At 44.3% G+C, this 20,010-nt stretch overlaps 1 protein-coding gene across 3 annotated transcripts in view; it reads left to right on the forward strand.

Moving 5' to 3' along the window:
• Positions 1-20,010, forward strand: part of LHFPL3 (LHFPL tetraspan subfamily member 3) — a 254,388-nt gene that overhangs the window by 20,566 nt on the left and 213,812 nt on the right. The gene's annotated exons all lie outside the window — the stretch shown is intronic.

Here is a 20,010-nt window from a genome sequence, read left to right on the forward strand (position 1 = left end):
CCTGACCATTAGCCTCCTGGTTTGAATCTTGACAGTGCTTCAGGAGACTTTTTCTCTTCATAAAATGAAGTCACAGATCAACAGACTTTAAGGCCAGAGAGGTCCATTAGTTAGCTTCACTGGATAGCGCACACCATAGAGTTTTACCAAGCTGTTGCTGCACAGAGCCCAAGTATGCTAATATTTGTTCCTTTACTCTGCAAGAAACTGTAATGAGATGCAGTGAGTGTTTGCTGCCAGAGTCAGGATCATTCTTTTCCCTTCCCAGGAGATGGCTACTGAGTTTATCTTCTCCACGTATCCTATGATGTAAAAAATACAGTTGTGCCTGATTTAGTAAATGGTTTGTGCATAACATCTGTAAATGAAACAGTGCCCTAAAGTAGGAGCAGTATCTAATAATATGTAGTTAGCATTTATATAGTGGCTTTCAACCAAAATATTTTGTATGTAAGCACGGTTACCACTCTCCCAGTTTTTTCAGTCTCAGCAACTGAGGACAAAATGCTTTGCTGTCTACCCATGCTTGTGCTGTACATCAGTAGCAGAGCCCAGAATAGAATCCAGCCTCTTCTCTGCTCGGTTGTTGTCTGGGTCTAATCCAACTGATCAGATCCAGGCACAGCCTTTTACAGGGCCAGTGGTTCTGCAAATGGTTGAGCTTGAAAGGAGTGGGGCACCATAGCTTCAGCGACTCGACTGCCATGGCAGATAGGTACTTCTGAAATGCCACTGTTGTCCTCACAGTCCCCAGGAGGTGGTGGGAATGATGTGGTGAGGATGAGAGGTCAGAGGTGGGAGTGGAGCACACTGCCGTCATGAGGGCTGAAGATATATTACGTAGTGGGAAGCAGAACTGGCAACGGTGTGAATCCAGATGCAACCATTGATGATACTTGAATTCTTCAATCTGATTGTAAACTAGTAGTCATTGTAGCCATGAGTAGTAATGAGTTAAGACCACCTAGAATCAAAAGTCTGCATAAAAATACACATCACAAAACCCAAATACATTTGGTAAGGACTAATTGCCATTTAGAGTCGTGCCTTTTCAGATTCTCATTTCCAGAGTTTGGTCTGCAACTCTGAAGGTTAACGTGTCATTCTTGTGTACTCATAGATCTCCAAGAACCAGCTCTTTGATAAATCTCAAAATATCTGAGATACTTGGTGAAATTCTGAGGGAGAGCAACAAAAATGACAATTACGCTAGAAACTGCAGGCTGAGCTTCACTTGTAAACAATTCCAAATGTACTTTTCTTGGGGAAGGAAGAGTAGTTTTTAACCTAAGTAGGAAAACCAGTTAGTGGGAGGAAAAATTGTAAATCTAAGTAAAATGACAGGGCTGGATGATGATCCTATTTAAAAAAAATATTTTATGTGGAGGACAGAAAGATGGCAGAAAGGGTAGATGTGTCTACAAGAAAAATTATGACACCTAGCATGTAGGGGAGTGTTAGAAATTGGAAAAAATACCTGCCTAAGAGAGATAAATTTGGCTATGCAATGATTGTCTGTGAAAACAAAGTTTAGTACAAAAAATCAACTCTTGTAGGTTTTTAAAATAAATCTTAATTGTATAATTTCTAATAAGCTGCAAGGCTTACATCCTTATCATAAAATTCCTCTAAGCAGGAATTAAAAAAAGGGAGAATGAGATTTTCAGTTTCCAAAAATAGTTTGTGCCAAGAGTGGAGGTTTTTTTCTCCTCCTGATTGCAAGAGAAATCACTCTGTAGTGTTTTATTGAAGAACAAGTGGTATTGAGTAAAAGAATAATTGATAAGTGATTTTTCTCTCTTTCTGTTCTCTAAGCTGGATTTTGTTGTGCTGTCTAGATGAAATATTCACGATGGCACTGACCCCTTTCTTGTGCAATTTGTCCAATGTTTGCTTGGAGATGTTCAGAAGTAGTGGAGCAGAAAATCCCTTGCTACAGCCAGCATTTGCTGGGGATTACTCTTCACACTGGTATATGTTGAAGGAGATTCACTGGACAAAGTGATGAAACAACTGTATGGTTTCAAACTAGAAATCTTTTGTGTGATCCAGCTAAACACCCTGCCCAAAGATGGAAAGCTGTGTTCTATTTTTATGAAAGGGGTAAAAATACAGAAGATGTTGAACAGTTCTTTGAAGCGTGCACATTTGAGCTTCAGGTTAACGAGAGAGGTAAAGATAGTGCTGCCTCTTTGCTTCTTTTCGATTCCTGGGAAGAGTATTTTTGGGGTTGGCTGGGGCTCCCCATTTTCTGAAGTAATCATGAGTATTTGCTGATGCCTCGTACTTGACCGTGCTGAGTTTGCTGCATTGCTGCTGTGAAGGGCATTCTTAAGCATGGGGCTGAAGTCTCAGTTAATTGAACTATCAAGATAATTATATATAGAAATACATATGTGTCTTGCAGAGTGACCAAGTGTTCTCTCTTTTAATAATTGGCCAATTTTGCTAGAACTCAGATTGGGAGCTCATCAGAGCAGTGACTCCTCCTGGTGTCTGAGAAGCACATGGATCTCTTTGGGTACTCAGAGTCTTACTGCAAGGGAAACTGCGATCAGAACACTTAATTACTTATTAACTTCTGCCTCTGTAGCCTTTCCCCATTACCGTATTGTCACCTTTTGCTCATTACAGACAGCTAACGATGGCTGACAGCAGAGCAGGTGCAACCTGCAGCATGAGCGAGCCCCTTGGCTGCTCCGTTCTGTGTGTCGGATGTGTCGCAGTGGCCACCTGGCTCCAGCGCTGCCATTTTGGGAGCTGGAAACAACGGCATTGTCCCTTCCAGCCTGAGCAGCTGTGTCAGAGATGCAGAGAGGACAGCGTCTCACGTCCTGATTCCTCCCTCAGCTTCTCTTGTGTTCCTTAGATCTCTCATGCCAGTTTTATTTCTCTGTACAATCCTTCCCAAAATGTCTCTTTTCTCTTTTGACTCTGTTCTGCCAATTGGCCAAAAAGATTTGTGGCAAACAGCTGAGAGGGCAGGTCTTACTGAATTCAGCACCAGTTACGGGAACTTACTGCCTGTCAGGATAAAGAATGTTTCCTGAGGGGAAGGGTACCCCTTTGGTGGTGGTGGAGGTCAGGGAAGCTTTCAGTCGTAGGCTTGCATCTGCTGTCACGGGACTGTAGGCAGGAAATGTTCTGAATTTTACTTGTTACAGTCAGCCGAGCAGAAGAGGGTGTTATTCCGGCAAACTCTCAGTTATGCCAGGTAGTGGGGAGGTTGTTGAGATAACCTGGATGAAGCAAAAATACAGATGGTATCAAATGTGCAGATAAGGCAGTAGGACCATGCGCATGGAGGAAAAGCAAGCCTGTGTTGTTGTGGGTTGCATGGTGGAGTAGTCCCTAGGCGATCCCAAGGTAAGTGCCTAGAGCATGGTGCTGTGCGAACGCAGCTGTACTGTTCCTTTTGTGGGTACCCATGGTATGCAGCACAGAAGGTGTCCGGCTGGCGTCTGAGCCCTGTTGTGCTGAGCCCTGTCCAGAAGGAGGTACTAAGAGACCGCTGTGTCCCAAAAAGTTCCATGTTCAGAATAAGCAAGGCAGGAAGGGAAGCAGTGGCAGAGAGAAGAGAGATAGCTTAAGCACGGTCCTGGAGAGCCGGGAGCACGGTCTCCATCTTCTGACTCGTGCTCCAGCCACTAAGCCCCACTGCCCAAAAGTGGTCTTGGGAGGGCTCTTTGGGCTAGTGTCTGTGGATTGAGCTGTGGAATGTTCTACCAAACTTCGCTGAGAGATATTAGTGGCAATTACATATCATCTTGCCCCACAGTCCTCATCTCTAATTGCTTGGTCTCTTTCTCTACGCCACTCTAGCACAGCTTGGCTCTGCATCCAGTCCGTCTCTGCTCCACTGTACTCATGCTCAATAAAGTTCTTATACTGAATAGCTGCCATAAATGTACAGTATCAGCTTTCCTAACCTGGTTAGCTCAGGATTTTTTTCATTATTTGATTATTACAATATCAAAAGGTCTGAGTGCCTTTGTGGATGGATGACTAGAGAATAGATTTTTGTGAAAAGGATCTCTTTTTTTTAGTTAGGAAGCAATTCTAAAAATGCCTGAAAGATCCTTAATGATATTTATTCTACTCATCTGACCTAAAAATAGCTAAAGCAATTTGAGTAGGAATGAAAAATCACTTGCATGTGGAGTTTCAGCTCTAAGCGGAAGGCAACCTACTCTCAGATCAAACAGTGAGGTAAAAGTCAGGATTTCCTAGTTTAGAATCGCAATTTTGTTACATAGCGTGGCTTTGAGCACGTCATACAGTTTCTCCTTCTTTAAGTCAGGTATGCAGATTACTTACTACCTAGGTCTGCTGTAGTGACATGATAGTTAACATTTCTAAGAGTGCCTAGTAAATCATGTCATGCTACTTTGTAGTTGGGATGTGTTTGGATATAACCCATAGCTTCATTTCATGTAGATCACACCACGTTGGTTGGGTTTCCTTGAGGATTATTGCTGGAGAACAAGAGGTTAATATGCAACTTGCTAAAAGCCTTTTTGGGCCTCAGGAAGAAAAAGGTTTCTCACCCCTGCTTTTCTCTCTGATCTGAGAGTGTCGGAGCACTTTGCAAATGTCCATGAGCTGAGCCTCTTCACCCCAGCAGGAGAAGGGCAGCTCTGCTGCTACTTAATGAGGAGAAAATTGAGGTTCAGAGAAACGTACACCAACAGCTGAGACTCAAGAGTCTAAGTCTGAAGATACTGGTTTTCTGAGACAGGGTCAAGGTTGCTTGGGAAAGATGTGACATGTCCAGGTCTGTAGCCTGTAGCTCTGGTCTCTTAATAACCAGATTACCCCTGCTATGGCTGCCAGACGTTCCTCTAAATGGAGCTTCATGCAGAGTTATAACTGCTTGAACCTGGGAAGATTGACACTGTATTAGTTAGAACACAGCCAGTGACCCTGACATGAAAATACGGCCTAGATTAACCAAAAATTCAGTGCTGTATTTTCAGTGAGGTATTATTTAGTATTGAATGACCTTTTCCATCACTTTCTTTCCATGACTTGTAAATGGAGGTGAATCCAGGTTTGTCTAAGGTCACAGTGCTGTGGTGCAGCTGAAGATAATCTCAACAGTAAAACTACGTAATGAAAAGCCCACTACTGTGAAATCTCTCAAATGATGGTCCTCTTGTGTGCGTGCAGGGAGTTGGGGACAGGGGCTGTATCAGTCTGATGCACAGGCACTAAAAAAGCAGCGCCCTATCTATCTGCAATGCCAGAAGAACCTTACCTGAGCTCAGTGTGAGAGCCTGGAGAATAGCACAAGATTGCAGTTGAGAAGGAAGAAGTGGGTTTTTTGTGACTAAGACATTGGGCACTGCTCTTCAAGCTGGTCTGTGTGCTAGAATCTGGTCCAGAGAGTGAAGTGCCTTTTCTTTCATCTGGAAATTCCATCTTCATTGATTTTCACAGGCTGTAGGGACAAAGGGGACCACTTTGAACACCTAGTCTGACCTTCTGGTTAATGTAGCCCACAGCACTTCTAGAATTAATTCAGGTTTGAATTAAAGGCAAAAAAAACCCAAAAAAAGGATTCTCCTGCCAGTCCATCAGATTCCTAACCAACTCATATTTCAAAACTTTTAATCATGCTACTGTAGTTACTATTTCTTTTCCAGTTTCTTTCTAGTTCAGATCTGGATTGCAGAACACCATGAATGTGTGTTCTGGTTTTGGCTGGGACAGGGTTAATTTTCTTCACAGTAGCTAGTATGGGGCTGTGCTTTAGATTTGTGCCTAAATCAGTGTTGATAACACAGGGATGTTTTAGCTACTGCTGAGCAGTGCTTACACAGAGCCAAGGCCTTTTCTGCCTCTCACACCACCCCACCAGCGAGGAGGCTGGGGGTGCACAAGGAGTTGGGAGGGGACACAGCCGGGACAGCTGACCCCAGCTGACCCAAGGGATATCCCATACCATATGACGTCATGCTCAGCATATAAAGCTGGGGGAGGAAGAAGGAAGGGGGAGGCGTTCGGAGTGATGGCGTTTGTCTTCCCAAGTCACCGTTACACGTGATGGAGCCCTGCTTTCCTGGAGATGGCTGAACACCTGCCTGCCCATGGGAAGTGGGGAATGAATTCCTTGCTTTGCTTTGCTTGTGTGTGCAGCTTTTGCTTTACCTATTAAACTGTCTTTATCTCAACCCACGAGTTTTCTCACTTTTGCCCTTCTGAATTTCTCCCCCATCCCACTGGGGGAGAGTGAGTGAGCAAGTGGCTGTGTGGGGTTGCTGGCTGGGATTAAACCATGACAGTGTGTCGTTTTCCCATTCCTGCCAAAGCATTTGAGTAGGCAAGGGGCTGTAAGGAGGGACTCATTGCAGAAACACTGGAGAACGGAGTAGGGGCAGGATGAATCTAGTTCGCTTTGCTGCCATGTAGCTGAGAGGGTGTAAGGGAGCAAAGACACCCCACACAACAGCTTGGCAGCAAAGGACTGCGAGAAGACAGAAGCCGAGTGTGCTTACAGTGAGACGAGCTAGAATTCCCATCCCTAAGACCTGGAAGTGAAGAAGGAAGCTGTGTATGTTTTGTGCTTTGTCCCAAGCACAACTACAGACTGGGCGAAGAATGAGTTGAGAGCAGCCCTGAGGAGAAGGACTTGGGGTGTTGGTAGATGGAAAGCTCAACGTGATCCAGCAACGTGTGCTTGCAGCCCAGAAAGCCAACCATGTCCTGGGCTGCATCAAAAACAGCATGACCAGGTCAAGAGAGGTGATCCTGTCCCTCTGCTCTGCTCTCGTGAGACCCCACCTGGAGTGCTGTGTCCAGCTCTGGGGTCCCCAGTACAAGAAAGACATGGAGCTGTTGGAGCAAGTCCAGAGGAGGGCCACAAAGGGCTGGAGCACCTCTGCTATGAGGACAGGCTGAGAGAGTTGTTTGGGGTTGTTCAGCCTGGAGAAGAGAAGGCTCTGGGGAGATCTAATTGCAGCCTTCCAGTGCCTAAAGGGGCCTACAGGAAAGCTGGGGAGGGACTGTTTATCAGGGAGTGTAGTGACAGGACAAGGGGTAATGGCCTTAAGCTGAAGGAGGGTTGATTTAGATTAGATGTTAGAAAGAAATTCTTTAGAGTGGTGAGGCACTGGAACAGGTTGCCCAGAGAGGTTGTGGGTGCCCCATCCCTGGAAGTGTTCAAGGCCAGGTTGGATGGGGCTTTGGTCAACCTGGTCTAGTGGAGGGTGTCCCTGCCCATGGCAGGTGATTGGAACTAGATGATCTTTGAGGTCCCTTCCAACCCAAACCATTCTCTGATTCTATGATATGTAGCTTGTCAGCTTAAGATTGTTTTTATAAGCTTTGAAGCTAGTCAACAGATGAGATGGGTTAGGAAAAAGATAGTCTGTGGTGCAGCACCTGCTGAGTTCTGACCAGAAAACACAAAGCGCATGGACCTCAGAACCTAGCTACAGCTTCTGCCCTCTCGCTTTGTAGGAGGAATGAGCCAACAGCAGTTGGACTGTCTGCAAAGTCAGGGGTCTGTTTCCCATTTCTGCTCTTCTCCATCCCTTCTTCTCAGGGGAACATGACTCAGCAGCCCCTCAGGGGCCGGGCTGCACTTAAGCCTGAAGCATGAGGTCAGGATGCCTTGAAAGCAGTACATTCTTCTTGACAAGAAGCAGCAAGGATCAGACTGCACACAAGTCAGTGTAGTCCGGTCACTCTGTGAGATAACTGCCTAGGGTAAGTATCTCAACATCTGTCTGTTGTTGGCAGCATGAACGTACTTTAACAGCTATACGTGGGACAGGTTTTCTTCCACTGATGTGTGCTGCTCAGCAGGGAGAAGGAATGCAAACCAAAGTCTTCATAGATGGAAGGATGCTTGGAGCTCCAGATCTGCCACATCAATCATTACAAACTTTTTTCCTCTTATAGTTCAACGTAGCCTGAAAATGCAGCCTTCTTCTGCACCCTGTTCGGCTGCCAAAATTCTCCAGTCTTCACCCTGGTGCCAAGCCACTCATCCTTCCCATATATCTGATTCACCCTGCTTTCAGTGATGATGTGTCCTCGTTCCTCTGTCCGCCACGGTCAGTGTACCTGGCTGTCAGGTCTGTGCAGCTGAGATGCCAAAGGATGAGTCCAACATTAATTGGTGGTATTTTATAAAAATACCTTGCTGTTCAGTGAGTAAGAGTTTTTCTGCAGTTAGCAGCATTTAAAAGTGGTGCATAAAATGCTGGCTTCTAAGGAAGACCTGATTTCCAAACCAAAAATTGATTGTTTTTCCTGACTCCGTTTCCAATATATTAATTTCCTGCAAATCCCTAAAGTGGTGAAAGGTCATGCAGAAAAGGCCACAGAATATTTACATTAGGACATGCATATTATTTTCTTCCTGTTAAATTTTGGAAGTCTCTTTAAAGAAAAAGACTTTATTAAAAAAAAAAAAAAAAAGAGGCCCATGGGTACTCCACTTTGCTGCAGTAGATAACAGAGCACTTGCAAATGGCACTGACACCTTGGGTCAGATTGCTGGGGGTTAGCAGTGTCCTGACAGTGCGCGTCTAACCTCTTAACTGACTGTGCTCTCCAGTCTTCAGCATTGCTAATTACCATGTGGCACAACTAAATAAATAATGCATGCTGCATCCCTCTGAACTTATAAATAGGCAAGCGTTACAGTCATACAGACCTTCCCATTAATGGTGCTCTGTAGTGTCCTGTCTGCTTGAGTAGAAAGTTCCTAGGGCATCTGTCCTGCTATTTGGTGAGAGAGTCTGTAAGAGGTGAAGCTTTTCAGCTTTTCTGCATTTCCCAAATGTGTGCCAGTAATGCTGTGTCTCACGTCCCTAATCCATGATGATATGGCTGGGAGCTGTTGATTTACATGAATCACTCACATTCCGGCTTTGGCCACTATCAGTTCACGTTGTAAAAGGTTTGCAATTGCTTTATCCAATGATGAACAGCAATAAGGAGACATTTCCAGTGTCTGTTTATAGGATTTAGTAACAACAGTGGTTCAGAAGTAATGTATGCAAAGGCATTTCCAAATCCATCAAAGGAAACATCCTGGGAAAAACTGGTTGTTTTCTGAGCTAACCTCATGGTGTAATTCCCAGATAATCCATATAGCTGATTACAAAAAGATTTTTCATTAGAAAATGCTGATTTGCAATAATCAAAGCCACATGTAGCACTATGCCAGTTCCAGCAAAACTGAAGCTAATGGGAAAGGCATCTCCCATCTAGGGCAGGAATTACCAAGGGGAATACTCTGGAGTAGCCCGTTGTCTGAGATGCTGAACACCCACTATCACCTTTCCTTGGACTCGGAAAGCCTGGATACCTGAATCTTAGAAACTCCTCCCTGCCCAGGAAGATGCCCTGACAGTCACCCTGTTGGCTGTCCCAGGATGTCTCTCTCTTTTACAGAAGACTTCAGAAAGGTTTTGGTTGCATCTCGATGAGGAGTGGGCGTCTTTTAAGTTTTGCAGAAAAGCCATTCCCTCTCCAAGGTAACGGCACACACACGAGACCGTCCTGCGGTGCTGCTGGGGCGGCTGAGTCCAGCGCGGTGCCACAGGGTCCCTAGCAGACCTCTGCCCCTGGCCGTGCTACCTCCGGCTGCGCTCCTGCCCCTGCACGGCAGGCAGGGAGCAATCCTGCCTATCGCTCGCCGGTAAATTGGGAAAGGAGAGAAATTTTCTTGCATGCACTTTCCTGCTGTGCAGCTCAACAGAACCAGGTCTTAAGGCTATTGTTGTGTTTGCCTCTTATGGAGGGAATAAATAGACCAAATAAATAAATGAAAAAGGCTAAAGGCTTTTTGTCGATGGTTGTTCTTTAATTGTGTTTCCTTCCTGCCTTGTAACTTACAGGAAGCCCTTTAGTACCAGTTTGCATTAATAAATGAATGAGTCCTTATTAAACATCATGCATTCCCATACACTTTTCCCAAATTTAATATCTGCCTTTCCTGGCCTCTGTACTTACTCTGTAAGTATTTCTCACGGTGTTAGTGTGGTGTATTGCTTTGCCTTTTTCTGTATGAGGATAATAATGAAAGCTTGCTATAACCTGTATTTTGTCTGTCTAAAATCTCATTACTGTTGACTTCTGAAGGAAAAAAAAATTGTAATGTGCATACTTTCCTCATTGAAAATTAATTTCCTTGATCACGGAGAGAGACTAACGTTACCTGTAATTATATGACTAATATAACAGAGCTATAGCCTTTAGCCATTTTTGGAAGCTTTTCTGTATCATAACATAGAAGGCAATGTCGTCAGATTAACTGTAAAGAGGAGTGTTTTATTTTTTATCCTTTTGAGGCTGTGTATATGTCACAAGGTCACATCTATATTATTAGTATATTTGGCCTGCATTTTTTGGTAATTAATTCAGTCCTTACTACTCTATGTGTTTAGATAGTATTTTTGGTTTCAGTTGGTGCTTTCCCATTTACATTAATATCTGTTATATTCCAGATAAAAATACTATAATGAGTTTGCTGACATAATAGATGCACGGAGGGTGGCTCTAAGGAGCTCCAAAGTGACAGCGTGAGTGACTATGTTTGGTTGTAGGAATTTTTTGATTTTGTTATTTGTTAGTACTACACATGCTTGATAAATAGATGAGATGTAAGGCTTTAAAAGATGTACAGGATCCCAACAGTCCTTAGCAGTTCAGATCATTCTGTTTGGCTGAATACTGGTATAGGAAATTCAATCGTAATACTCTCCCATTTCCCAGGCCAGTTGAAAATGTGATGAATTTGGTGTTCCTATGAATGCTGGCCTGATGATGGGGCCTACATATTAAGCTAACCTCGATGCCACTGAACTGGTAACTATAGCACATCAGCTTCTGTCCTGTGAAGGCGAGTCCTGAAGTTGTTAATGCAGTTCATAAATGCAGCTGACTGGTGACCAACCTGTTGGGTTGCACCCTGCAGACCTGCCAAGGTTTGGTGCGAGACAGTGTTATAAAACCCAACCTGGATGATTAATTTCTCCTGTTTCAGTAACGCCAGCAGTGTGCTGGGTACTGTACGGGCAGTACCTACCCCAGATAGTTTGCTTTCTTAAGTCACAGGCCACAGATAAGGGAGGATAGAATGTATTTTCAAAGGTGTCTCTTTTAAAAATATTTTAATGGTTACTTTATTTCATCATCATTGATTGACTATGTTTCTTGTATATGTAAGTGCAGAAATGAGTCTAAGGGGTGGCTCAGAGAGTAGATTGTACCCTTACAGAGCAGGCAGATAATCTGCTGTATAGCCAAAGAATGGTGCCTTAATCACAAACATTATGTGTAGGATTATTTTTAACTTCCCGTAAAAACTTATGACAGCAGACACCTAAGCCACTTGCATGACTTAAAAAGGGCTAGGCATAACAGTGATAACCGTTTTGCAGAGATGAATCACAAAAGTTTGCTTTTGCAAGTTTCTTTGCTGATCCAGATTCCACAATCTGTCCATGGGCCTCCATGTGCAGGGTGAGATTCTCTTGGCAAATTAGGCAAGTTTATAAAGTCTGTCCTCAGGGATGACTGGGTAGAACTGTGGTTTCCTCTTTGTCTCGCTCTTATTCAACGTTTATCAAGGGAAATAGTGGTGGCAGTGAAGAGCGATGCATCTGACTGATCAGTGTGCAGAGAACCCCAGATCCAGCTCTTCTTGTGAACCAGCCATTGTGAGTCTCTGCTTCTCGGAGGGAAGCATCATATTTAAGAGAAAACCTCACTGACTGCAAAACTGCTAGCGCTTAACTGAGCTCAGCTTTCCAGTGTCCTACATTCACTCTTGGCCACAGTCTATTGCAAAACTTTTACTGTAGGGCTGGAATCTTTGACCGGTTTTGGATCTGGCTGTCTTAGAGACTATCTCTACCATTAGCCTGCAATGCATCTGCTGCGTTGGGTTGTTGAGAACACGCAGGCCAAGGGTGCTTGTCCCAGCTTTGCTCTTGAGCCGCTGCTGACTGTTGATAAGGAGCGTTGCCTCCCCAGGCCTTCACTTCTCTCTTGCCCTTTTATGTCTTCTCCAGACTGTGGGTCCATTTGCTCTTTGGCTAAGCAACATCTAAGTCTATGAGACCAAAGTCAGAATAGGGTGCTTTTGAATGTCACATGTGTGACCATAAAAACCCAAAATGCGATGATTCGTTAACGTGTACATTTCTGTTGTAAATGTTGCAACGTTGCGCTTCCCTGCTTATAATTGTTTTTTTCTCCTTTTAATTATTTGTATCTTTTTATATCAAAACAATTTGAATCTATTTCTGTTGCAAGATGGTGTAGGGTAATGATAGGCATTTATGGGTTTCTTTGTTGAGCTGCAGAAAATGTTTTAAAAGCCTTGTAGCTTTATTTTTCTCTTGGAATGTCATGCTACTTACAAACTAACATCTTCATCAAGGCTCACTTATGAAAGGACAATGCAACTTCCTGTGCTCATTGACAGTCCTTGGAGCTTATTTCACTCCCTGCTTTTTTTCCGGAGACTATATTTGAAGTAGGTAAGATCACTGAAACCATAGTGAGATGTGAGAAGCTCCAGATAAATTAGATGGCTGAAATAACAGTGATTGCTTTTAACTTGATTTCTCTTTTTCTCTGTTTGCAGGCAGATGGGAGGAAAGGTCTGTACTGCAGTCATTTACATGATTGCCTACTTTATCCCTTGACCTGAGAACCTGAGTAGTGGTAGGTAGCATAAGCTCTAGTCAGGCAATGAGAGGCCAAAGCGAACAATTGTTTAACCCTTCCCTACTGCTTTTGCTGAATACAGCTAATTTCTGTCACTCCATACAGCGACATTTTAAAGTTGAATAGTGATTAAAGGAGGCATTTTAATCTATCCAGCTTTCTTTGTGTGAAAGATCTGCATTTAACAGTTGATTTTATTAACAATTGAAATGTAACTGATGAGTTTTCTGTATATTGTGTGAGTCTTTTTGGCAAATAAACATTTCTGCAAACACTAAAGAGCTCAGAAAGTACATGTGTTGTATGTTTATTACTCATCTGAATTCATCTTTTCTACCTGTAAATGGTGGTGGGTGGGAGTCTTAGAATTGAAAACAAAAAAGTACTTAGCAAGATAAATTTGAGATGACAGCAGCATTCTAGATTAACAAAAAAGATACATAAGCAGAAAAATTCAGTGAAGAAAACTTGGAACAGACTTTCAGAACAAGGAAGCTGGAAGAGAATTGGACAGGAAAATCTCAGTTTCCAAGAAATCTAGGACAGGTGATAAGTTGCTTGTGCAAATAAGTGTGTTTGATTTCATGCCTAATGCATAAACAGAACAAGGAATGATGGAAGCAGACTGAGTGACGTCAGCCGTAGCTGCTGTTCAAAGATGCTGATGACTACAGAGATCAAGCCAGTGAAACAAGGAGCCTGCTAGTCAGAAGGGAGCCAACCTGAGGACAGCCACGCAACCCTAAGGGCCACGGAGGCAGAAGTGCACCAATAAACATGCCTTTGGGTGTGTCCCAGATTGACTCTAATGCACGCCAGATCTGTGTGTAGGAGTGAAGGAGATTAGCTTTTCAGCTGCAGACAAGTAATTCAATGGTAGTTATCTTTCCCAGAAAGGTTTTTGAACAGGATTTGTTTTCCTAGCCAAGCCCACAGCTAAGAAGCTAAAAGGCGGGTTGGTTGTTTCTGCCAGAGCGCTAGTGATTTGTTGACCGCCTTAAAATAAGTCCTCTAATAAAGGAAGCCACAGTTTAATTACTTGCTACTTTTGAGGTATATGATTTGATCTAATATTAGAAAGGAAAAGATCATTCTAATACTTTATTACAACCTTTAAAATTGCAACCATAATTTCTGCTGCTAAGGCCAAATAACTTTCTGCTGCTGGGGTGAGATAACTTAATTACATACAATTCATGACTTAGGTAATTTTGTATAAAAACTACCTACACAGCCATGCTTGAATTTTTAAAAATAATTAGAATAATCTGGAAGACAACAAACAAAATCAATGAGTGTTTTAGATAATAAGCTTCTGTTATTTTAAATCTGAACATAATTCACAGAACAGTAGGTGTTGGAAGGGACCTCTGGAGATCATCTAGTTGAAACCCCCTGCTAGAACAGGATCATGTACAGCAAGTTTCACAGGATCGTGTCCAGGTGGGTTTTGAGTATCTCCAGAGAAGGAGACTCCACTGCCTCTCTGGGCACCCTGTCCCAGTGCTCGGATGCCCTCAGAGTGAAGAAGGTTTTCCTAATGTGCAGATGGAACTTCCTGTGTTCCAGTTTGTGCCTGTCGCCCCTTATCCTGTCGCTGGGCACCACTGAAAAGAGTCTGGCCCCATCCTCTTCACACCCATCCTTTAGATATTTATGAGTATTGATCAGATCCCCTCTCAGTCTTCTCCAGGCTAAACAGATCCAGCTCTCTCAGCCTTTCCTCATCAGAGAGATGCTCCAGTCCCCTCATCATCTTTGTAGTCCTCCGCTGGACTCTCTCCAGTAATCCTTTGTCTTTCTTGAACAGTACTCCAGATGTGGCCTCACCAGGGCAGAGTAGAGGAAGAGGATAACTTCCTTTGACCTGCTGGCCACGGTCTTCTTAATACACCCCAGGATACCATTGGCCGCCTTGGCCACCAGGGCACATTGCTGGCTCATGGAGAGCTTGTTGCCCACCAGGACTTCCAGGTCCTTCTTTGCAGAGCTGCTTCCCAGGCCAACCCCTAACCTGTACTGGTGCATGGGATTGTACCTCCCTAGGTGCAGGACCCTACACTTGCCCTTGTTGAATTTCATTAGGTTCCTCTCCGCCCAGCTCTCCAGCCTGTCCAGGTCTCATTGAATGGCAGCACAGCATTCTGGTGTATTGGCCACTCCTCCCAGTTTTGTATCATCAGCAAATTTACTGAGGGTACACTCTGTCCCCTTGCCCAGGTCATTGATGAATGTTTTGTATAAGACTGGACCCAGTACTGACCCCTGGGGCGCACCACTAGATACAGGCCTCCTACTAGACTCTGCGCTACTTATCACAACCCTTTGAGCCCTGCCATTCAGCCAGTTCTGAATCCACCTCACTATCCACTCATCCAACCCACACTTCCTAAGCTTACGTATGAGGATGTTATGGGAGACAGTGTCAACAGCCTTGCTGAAGTCAAGGTAGACAACATCTGCTCTCCCCTCGTCCACCCAACCAGTCATGCCATCATAGACGACTATGAGATTGGTCAGACATGATCTCCCATTGGTGAATCCATGTTGAGCACTCCTAATAACCTTCTTTTCCTTCACATGCTTATTGATAACCCCCAGAATAAGCTGTTCCATCGCCTTTCCAGGGATGGAGGTGAGACTGACTGACCTGTAGTTTTGTGGGTACTCCTTCTTGCCCTTTTTGAAGACCAGAGGGACACTGGCTTTCCTCCAGTCCTCAGGCACCTCTCCTGTTCTCCATGACCTTTCAGAGATGATGGAGAGTGGCCTAGCAATAACATCTGCCAGCTCCCTGAGCACTCGTGGGTGCATCCCATCAGGGCCCATGGATTTGTGGACATTGCATTTGGCTAAATGTTCTCTAACCTGATCCTCCTCAACCAAGGGAAGATCTTCCTTTCTCTAGACTTTCTCTCCTACCTCCAGGGTCTGGGATTCCTGAGGATTGGCCTTAGCACTAAAGATCAAAGCAAAGGCTGCATTCAGTAACTCCATCTTCTCTGTGTCTTCCATCACCAGGGCACCCACCTCATTCAGCAGTGGGCCCACATTTTCCCTGGTCTTCCTTTTACTGTTGATGTACTTGGAAAAGTTCTCCTTGTTGTCCTTGACATCCCTTGCCAGATTTAATTCCAAGCAGGCCTTAGCCTTCCTCACTGCATCCCTACATACTCTGACTACATTCCTATATTCCTCCCAAGTGGCCACTCCCTTTTCCACATACTGTAAACTTCCTTCTTCCCTTTGAGTTTTTCCAGGAGCTCCTTGCTCATCCATGCAGGTCTCCTTCCTCCTTTGCTTGATTTCTTACTCTTTGGGATGCACCGATCCTGAGGTAGGAGGAAGCGGTGCTTAAATATTGACCATCTTTCTTGGACCTCCCTTACCTTCTAGAACCTTAATCCATGGGATTCTCCCAAGCAGGTCTTTGAAGAGGCTAAAGGTAGCTCTCCTGAAGTCCAGGGTTGTAATCCTACTTATTGCCCTGCTTCTTCCACGCAGGATCCTGAATTCCACCATCTTGTGGTCACTGCAGCCAAGGCTGCTCCCAACCTTCACATCCCCAACCAATCCTTCTTTGTTTGTTAGTACAGGGTCCAGCAGCACCCCTCTCCTCATGGGCTCCTCCACCACCTGTGTGAAAAATTTATCATCAGTGCGCTGCAGGAACCTCCTGGACTCTGCATGCCTGGCTGAGTTGCGTTTCCAGCAAATATCAAGGTGGTTGAAGTCCCATATGAGAACCAGGGCCTGTGATCGTGGGGCTACTTCCATCTGTCTGTAGAAGGCGTCATTGACTTCCTCTGATCAGGTGGCTGTAGTAAACACCCACAGCAGTGTCACCCATATTAGCCTGCCCCTTAATCCTTACCCATAAGCTCTGACTAGTTCTTTATCCACCTGTAGGCAGAACTCGATACATTCCCGTTGCTCTTTCACATAAAGAACAACTCCACCACCTTGCCCTGCTGGCCTGTCTTTCCTTAAAAACTATGTAGCCATCCATGACAGCATTCCAGTCATGTGAGCTATCCCACCATGTCTCTGTAGTTGCAATGAGGTTGTGGCCCTGTGACTGTGCATAGACCTCTAGTTCTTCCTGTTTATTCCCCATTCTTGTTGTACTGTAAAAGTCCTGGACCAAGTAAGTATTAGAGATGTGGAATTAATACATATTTAGATAAATCACAATCTTTGTCATTACCTTTTCAGAGTTCAGGTAAAGATAAGTATCTTTAGTGTCATATCCAGGTACTGTGTAACTATTTTTTGGTAATTTGTAGAAATCTTGAGGATTTTTGTTAGGTACAATTTTCTAAAAGCACATAGAAGTCCTTCAGAATTTATCACCTCTGGATGCACAAGCACTCTGATGTTTGAGTAAAATGTTTGCAAGTAGAAATGATGCCTCTTCCCCTCTTAAAGCTCATGTCCTTTTGCTCATCAGGGTGGTCCATGAAGACATCATGCAGTTCACCACATTGTTAATTCCATTTATACAGTTGTCAAACACAAGTTATTTCTAAAGATTTTTAAATACCTTGCACACTGAATGTTCTCTTGCTGACATAGTACATCTGAAAGCTGGAACAACAGCATCCATACGAGTGAAGTGAGGATAACCAGGGTCAGTGAACCATCAGCAGCCACCAGATATGTCCGTGGTGAGGAAGCAGCCCCAAGGTCAGGCAGGGAAGTCCATGAGTGAGGGTTGGCATGGCACATGGCCAGGCACTCCCATCTAGGGGCCAAGAGGAGATGTCTAAGCCCAAACACAGCTCCTGAGGCATGCCTTCTCAGCTTCCTGACACAGCCCTTTCCCACACCTGAGCTGTTTTCACAGCAGTCATAGCCAGGGACACACTGCTGGGCTGTGCCAGAGCGGACCTCGAACAGAGCAGCTAAACCCCTGGGAGGAGGAGAGGGGGCTACAGAATCTGCTGGTGCACACAGGACACTGACACATGCAGCAGATTGTGCTGGTCTGCATGTCCCTCTGTCTAAATCAATGAAACACAGCTGCAGCTTGCAAGCTGGGCTCCTCAGGTAACTCTCCTGACAGGTGACATCAAGTCTTGGGAGCCACCAGGGTTACAGTGGGGTTCTGGGATTAGGTTACCAGCTTTCCTCCCTCCAAACCCCGCCAGAGCCTCCCCTTCACCCCCATTACAGCAGAGCAGCAGCTCTCCACTTGCCTGGTCCCAGAGGCTGCTGCTTGGGGGCATTTGCAGGTGCTCCCCATCCCTAGGAGAGGGCCCTGCCAGATGCACCTTCCAGATTGTTATTCAAAAAAAAAAAAGGCAATTGGTATTTGTGACTGCTGCTGTTTTCCATTGAGAAGACTTGTGTAACCTTCAAATTCTTGCGAGTGTTTTTTTGGAAACTGATAGTTTCCAAAGTACTCTGTGTGCTGGTTGTTACTCACACCAAATCACCGTTCAGAGAGCTTTTAGTTGCGTCCTCTCTGGAGCACATTTGCTGAAATTCATCTGAGCTGATGCCTATCTCAAGGTACATGCTGGTCAGGAAGATAAAACCACTCAGTTTGTGGATACACATTTCACAGTGGATTTGGTCATGATTGTGAATACAGTTTCCATCCTTACAGTGGAAGGATGTAGCCGTCAGAGTAGGCAGAAACTAGAAATGCTAACCCAGAAATTATATCCTCAGAAAATAACCTTGACTGTCGTGGATGAAACTTACCCTTAGGGACCTGACGAATTCGGTTGATGAGGACTTCTTTATAGAGCGGATGTACAGAACAGCGATTTTGTTCATTTTGTTCTAGAACATTGCAGTGTTAAAAGGTGAGGTTTCTCAAAAAATGAACAGACCCAACTCAGGGTTCAGTTAAGAGCCAAGTGAATAACTGGGCATAATTCCTTCCCACTGCTTTTCTAAGATGCTGTTCTTTATTCATTTGAAGGAAATCCAAGGAAATCCCACCTGTTGATGGGAACCCAACACATACACCAGGGAAAGACTGGATCTTTGTGCTTTTGTGAAGTTAAACTTTTTTTTTTCCCCCAAAGATGTGGACATAAGATACTTTGTTTAAGAATTCAAATTTTAAATAAAACTAAATTGCTTTGAATTCTAACAAGTCTTGGGTTAACAAGGGCATGACGTAGTGAGATTTGGATGTTGTAAAAAGAACAGAACAAAAATTCCATGTACTGGAGCAGTTCTTCTGAACTGGGAAGGAAAGGATGTGGAGGAAATTACTAATATAAAAACACTGGCCCTTCAGATCTGCATACACAGGCAAAATCCAGGATCGAGTAGGTCATTTTCTTCAGTCTGTTTCGGGATGTCTCACTGCTTCTCCACCTGACCTCTCACTTTCTTAGTTCCGTATCGCACACATCCCTGCACAGAACCGTGCTCAGCAGAGCTCTTCTGCCCACGTCACCCAAGTCCTGTGTACACCCTTGCAGATAAGCTTATCTGGGCTAGTGCTAGCCAATCTCTGCCTTCTGTGGCTAATTTTGCCACTTTCTGCAAAGTTTAATCTCTTTAATCAGATGTTGTAATTAAGGCTCTTCCTTTACTTTCCGTCATTGCCCCCTGGGCCTGGAAGGGTGAGACTGTGAACAATTTGCTGAACAGGATGCAGAGAAATAGTTCAAAACATGAGAGGTGGAATTAATATGCTGACAGGTTCTGTCTGCCAGATGATTTCTTGTAGGGAACCCAAACAGCCAAAACCACTGAATCATCTGTAGGTACTTCCATTCCGTGCTTATTTCTCTTCCAGCCTCCAGAGAAGTGAAAGATTCCTTTTCTGGGTCTGACTGCAGGGCCAGGGGACAGCAGGGTTGTCACCCAGACCATGGTACTTCACTGTGAAAACTGAACTGAGTTAATACAGCTGACGGTGGTCACGGAGACGAAGCATTGGTTTCAGCTTACGACCCTTGTCCTCTGCAACACCCTCTTGAATCACCATCTGTGTGTGTGTCATTTGGTTTATTTTGTCAGAGGCTGTCCTCTCATAAAATTCCCTCTAGAAATCATCAGATTTTCAGTGGGTTTAAAACGATGAAATATGCTCATAGTGTTGTGAGAAGAGAGGAAGGGGTTGCACCTGTGTATTTTCTATTTCATATGCAGTCCTGAAATTGAAGCCCCTATGCATAGGAAGCATCTAGCTGCTCTGGCATCTGTTCTTCCAGGTCCCACTTCATCACCAGTGGATAAATCAGCAACATTTCCCTTTCTATGGATTACAGGATGAGATAAGATGGTAATTTTTTTTCCTGAGTATGCTTGCTCCTTTGAGAAATCAGGTTTTGGTTTCCTGCTTAGGGC

The sequence above is a fragment of the Grus americana genome, chromosome 1 (genome assembly GCF_028858705.1).
Source record: "Grus americana isolate bGruAme1 chromosome 1, bGruAme1.mat, whole genome shotgun sequence".
Classification (NCBI taxonomy): Eukaryota; Metazoa; Chordata; class Aves; order Gruiformes; family Gruidae; genus Grus; species Grus americana.